Source organism: Phoenix dactylifera, unplaced genomic scaffold, assembly GCF_009389715.1.
Source record: "Phoenix dactylifera cultivar Barhee BC4 unplaced genomic scaffold, palm_55x_up_171113_PBpolish2nd_filt_p 000120F, whole genome shotgun sequence".
In the NCBI taxonomy this organism is placed as follows: domain Eukaryota; kingdom Viridiplantae; phylum Streptophyta; class Magnoliopsida; order Arecales; family Arecaceae; genus Phoenix; species Phoenix dactylifera.
The window spans coordinates 1,103,869-1,109,399 of NW_024067688.1; positions in this window are offsets into that span (position 1 = coordinate 1,103,869).

A 5,531-nucleotide genomic window follows, 5' to 3' on the forward strand; every position below is an offset into this window, starting at 1 on the left:
TAAAATGCCCAAAAGACTTCCTCTGGACTGCCGAATGTCAAGCAGCATTCGACCAGCTCAAGGAATACCTGGCGTCTCCTCCCCTACTGTCCAAGCCGCAAGAAGGGGAGATGCTCTACCTCTATCTGGCGGTCTCCCCAACCGCGGTCAGTGCGGTGCTGGTTCGGAAAGAGGCAAAGCTCCAGAAGCCTGTGTACTACATCAGCCGGGTCCTACGGGACGCCGAGACGCGGTATACGAAGGCTGAAAAGATCGCCTTCGCGCTGCTGACCGCGACCAGGAGGCTCCGCCCCTATTTCCAGGCCCATTCTGTCACCCTCTTAACTGATCAACCGTTACGACAGATCCTCAGCAACCCCGAGAATGCGGGACGGCTGGTGAAGTGGGCAGTAGAACTCGGAGAATTCGACATCCGCTACCAGCCTCGACCCGCCATCAAGGCCCAGGTGCTCGCGGACTTCCTCGCTGAGTGCACGGCGCAGGAGACGGAACCTAGACCGCCGGAAGCGCCCAGCCTCGACCTTCCGACCTGGACGCTTCACATCGATGGATCGTCGAACCCCGAGGGTGGAGGGGCCGGGCTGGTCCTTACCAGTCCTGATGGAGTGATAGCCGAGTATGCCTTGAGGTTTGGATTTTCAGTTACCAACAACGAGGCGGAATACGAGGCCCTAGTCGCAGGACTCAAACTCACTGGGGAGCTCGGCATCTGGCGTTTGAAGGTCTTCACCGACTCCCAGCTGGTGGTCGGGCAGGTCCGTGGGGAGTTCGAGGCCCGGAGCCCGACCATGCAGAACTACGTCCGGAAGGTGCAAGCACTCATTCCCGACCTCGGCAGTGTCGACATCCAGCAAGTCCCCAGAAGCGAAAATGCCAGGGCCGACAGGTTGTCCCGCTTGGTGGGTGCAGAGGCGCACAACTTGTCGAGGGCAATCTACCTGGAGACCCTGGATGCCCCGAGCATCGGCGAGGCTGGAGCGGTGATGGCGATTGATCCGGAGCCGTCTTGGATGGACCCGCTCGTCGCCTACCTCGCCGAAGGAATCCTCCCTGAAGACGAAGATCAAGCTCGGCGACTTGTCAGGAAGTCCGCCCACTACGTACTCTATGAAGGGAGGCTGTATCGGACCTCGTTTACCGCCCCCCTCTTAAGGTGCCTCCGTCCCTCGGAGGCGGCCTACGTCCTCGGCGAAGTCCATGAGGGCGTCTGCGGATCGCACTCGGGGGCTAGGTCCTTGGCGCACAAGATCATGAGGCAAGGCTATTATTGGCCTACCTTGTTGGAGGACTCAAAGGATCACGTACGGAAATGCGATGCCTGCCAGCGCCACGCCAACGTCCAGAGAGCCCCTTCTGTCCCCTTGGCACCAATCACCGCACCCTGGCCCTTCGCACAGTGGGGAATGGATATCCTCGGACCATTCCCCGTCGCTTCCGCCCAGCGGAAATTCTTGATTGTTGCAATCGACTACTTCACCAAGTGGGTGGAGGCAGAGCCGCTGGCCACTATCACGGAGGCGCAAGTCCGGAAGTTCGTGAAGAAAAACATCATCGTCCGATTTGGGGTACCCCGGGTCCTCATCTCGGATAATGGTCGACAGTTCGACAACAAGCATTTCCGTGACTTCTGCGAGGAATTCGGGATCGAGCATCGGTTCACATCTGTGTCGCATCCCCAAACCAACGGTGAGGCCGAGGTGACAAACCGGACAATCCTCCAAGGAATTAAGGCGCGAATCGGTCGGACGGGGCAAGCTTGGGTCGAAGAACTCGAGAACGTCCTTTGGGCGTATCGGACCACGCATCGGACCCCTACCGGGGAGACGCCTTTCAGCCTAACCTATGGCACGGAAGCGGTTGTCCCCGTGGAGCTCGGACTCCCCTCGCCCCGGGTGGCTACGCAGCCGATGATCATCCCGGGAGCAGACTAGCCTGAAGCCCCGACCGGTCGCCTCGGCTTGCGCCAGCCTTGGCCGACCAACGAGCGGAATTCTCCGAGGCTCGGCCCTCGGATGCCAGGCTAACCCGATGATCATCCCGGGAGCAGACTAGCCTGAAGCCCCGACCGGTCGCCTCGGCTTGCGCCAGCCTTGGCCGACCAACAAGCGGAATTCCCCGAAGCTCGGCCTTCGGATGCCAGGCTAACCCGATGATCATCCCGGGAGCAGACTAGCCTGAAGCCCCGACCGGTCGCCTCGGCTTGCGCCAGCCTTGGCCGACCAACGAGCGGAATTCCTCGAGGCTCGGCCCTCGGATGCCAGGCTAACCCGATGATCATCCCGGGAGCAGACTAGCCTGAAGCCCCGACCGGTCGCCTCGGCTTGCGCCAGCCTTGGCCGACCAACGAGCGGAATTCCCCGAGGCTCGGCCCTCGGATGCCAGGCTAACCCGATAATCATCCCGGGAGCAGACTAGCCTGAAGCCCCGACCGGTCGCCTCGGCTTGCGCCAGCCTTGGCCGACCAACGAGCGGAATTCCCCGAGGCTCGGCCCTCGGATGCCAGGCTAACCCGATGATCATCCCGGGAGCAGACTAGCCTGAAGCCCCGACCGGTCGCCTCGGCTTGCGCCAGCCTTGGCCGACCAACGAGCGGAATTCTCCGAGGCTCGGCCCTCGGATGCCAGGCTAACCCGATGATCATCCCGGGAGCAGACTAGCCTGAAGCCCCGACCGGTCGCCTCGGCTTGCGCCAGCCTTGGCCGACCAACGAGCGGAATTTCCCGAGGCTCGGCCCTCGAATGCCAGGCTAACCCGATGATCATCCCGGGAGCAGACTAGCCTGAAGCCCCGACCGGTCGCCTCGGCTTGCGCCAGCCTTGGCCGACCAACGAGCGGAATTCCCCGAGGCTCGGCCCTCGGATGCCAGGCTAACCCGATGATCATCCCGGGAGCAGACTAGCCTGAAGCCCCGACCGGTCGCCTCGGCTTGCGCCAGCCTTGGCCGACCAACGAGCGGAATTCTCCGAAGCTCGGCCTTCGGATGCCAGGCTAACCCGATGATCATCCCGGGAGCAGACTAGCCTGAAGCTCCGACCGATCGCCTCGGCTTGCGCCAGCCTTGGCCGACCAACGAGCAGAATTCCCCGAGGCTCAGTCCTCGGATGCCAGGCTAACCCGATGATCATCCCGGAAGCAGACTAGCCTGAAGCCCCGACCGGTCGCCTCGGCTTGCGCCAGCCTTGGCCAACCAACGAGCGGAATTCCCCGAGGCTCGGCCCTCGGATGCCTGGCCTAGCACCGGAAGAATTTCCTGAGGCCTAACCCTCGGATGCCTGGCCTAGCGCCGGAAGAATTTCCTGAGGCCTAACCCTCGGATGCCTGGCCTAGCGCCGGAAGAATTTTCTGAGGCCTAACCCTCGGATGCCTGGCCTAGCGACGGAAGAATTTTCTGAGGCCTAACCCTCGGATGCCTGGCCTAGCGCCGGAGGAATTTCTTGAGGCCTAACCCTCGGATGCCTGGCCTAGCGCCGGAAGAATTTCCTGAGGCCTAACCCTCGGATGCCTGGCCTAGCGCCGGAAGAATTTCCTGAGGCCTAACCCTCGGATGCCTGGCCTAGCGCCGGAAGGATTTCCTGAGGCCTAACCCTCGGATGCCTGGCCTAGTGCCAGAGGAACTTCAAGAGTCAGGAGTCGGCGAGACGCTATCAAGAGTTAAAAAGAGGAAGGACGAAAGTGAAATGAGGAAACACTTTGTTTGCATTAACTTTCGTTGCATCAGGGCCGAGACCCATACAACATGGCAAAACGCCAACATACAAAGAAAAGAACAAAGAAAAAGTACAGAGGGTCAGCTTGGAGGAACCCCTGGATCGGGAACGGCGAGCACGTCCGCGAAGGGTAGGGAGACGGTTGGAGAACCGGCAGGCAATGGCATCGGAGGGGAGTCGAGGAGGGAGACCCCACTCAGGTCAATTCCGGGGTATTTAGTGGACACCCTTGCCAGGCCTTCATCGAAGCCTAAGGCAAAGGAGTCGGACCCCGCATCCGACATGTCACGGATGAACTCGGCGGACTGACGATAGGCCTGTACCGCCTGACGCCCGATTTCTGCGCTCTTCTCGGCCAGCGCCGCCTCCGCTCGCTCCGTAATCTGAGCTTTCGCTTCCATGACCTTCGCCACAATCCGCTCGTCCGCCTCGGAGGAGACCCTCAGCAGATCGGCCCGAGCCTCCATGTGCTTCGCCTCGGCAGCGACGCGAGCAGCCTCAGCCTCCTCCAGGCGCGAATGAAGCTCCTGGTTGCTCGCACGAGTCTCCTCCAAGGCCGACTCCAATTCGGCCATCTTGGCTTCAAGAGATCGGGTTCGGTTGCGGGCGTTGTCGGCCGACTGCTGGGCCTTCTCCCACCTCTCTCGGAAGTCGGCAGCCTTCCGGGACTGCTTTTCGGCTCGCTCCTCCGCCTTCCTGATCTCGCTTTCGAGACCCGAGGCAACCTTGAGTTGCTCCTGAGCCTCCAACAGTTGCCTCTCGAGGGCGGCGAAGCCGAGTGCCCGCTCTTCGGCCACCTGGAGCCTCGTCTCGAGGTCCCTGGTCGTTCTCCCCGCCGCAGCCTGGCCTCCCTCCTCTACAGCTTTCAGTCGGCTCTCGGCCTTCGCCAGGAGCCTCGCCTGTTCCTCGTGGCTCTCCTCCAGACGGATCATGTACTGGGCGAGCTAAGAGACAGGAAAAATGAGAGCGTCAGACGGGGATCAATAGAGCCTATAAATGACGAAAGCGACCAAAAGAACACTCACCGACATGAGGCAGACGCAGCTGGCAGCTCCGACTTCAGGGATCCTCATCTGCCGGACCTGCCTACGGTCACCCTCCAGCAGCACCGTCTCGATGAGGTTTCGGGCGCCGGCGAAAGTGAAGGCCGACCCCGACTTCGCCCCGGAGCCGGACGGTGGTTCTGCGGCCTTACCCTTACCCATTGCTTGAGGGAGAGTCATGCCGACCGTGCTCGGGGCGGGGGCCGCGCCAGAAATCGATAGGGTCTCGCTCGGCCGAGGCCTCGGCGCGCCCCTCCTCGTATCATCCGAGGCCGACCGAGTCGAAGGCCGGGCTGGGGACCGACCGCGTCCGACCCGGCCGTCTCGGGCGCGCCCGGATGACACCTCCGGAAAAGCGGTAGTCTCATCACCGGAGGGCTGATACGGCGTCAACTGTCGGTCCGAGCCCGCGGCGTCCCCCTGATCGGTGGGCCCGGACCCGTCTGTCGGCGTCGGAGTCGCCTGCTGGCGGGGCTTCTTAACCGGTGGGACCCCGCTCGGAGGAGTCCGTTTCTTCCTCCGGACCGCTTCCAGTAGGGACGCCCTACTAACAGCCATTGCCCTGTCCGACTGCATGACGTCGTCGATTTCTGCAAAAAGAACGAGATGGTTAGAAACTGAGAAGCTGATGGAAAGAAGAAACGAAAGAGGAGAAAAGAGCTAAAAAAGAAGAAGTGATGGCGGGCTCACGGTCGGCGGGGACCGAGCTCAGACCGACGTTCACCAAGGCATCCTCGGAAATAAGGCGAGCCGCCGGGGGGAGCCAGCCCTCGGCAACCAA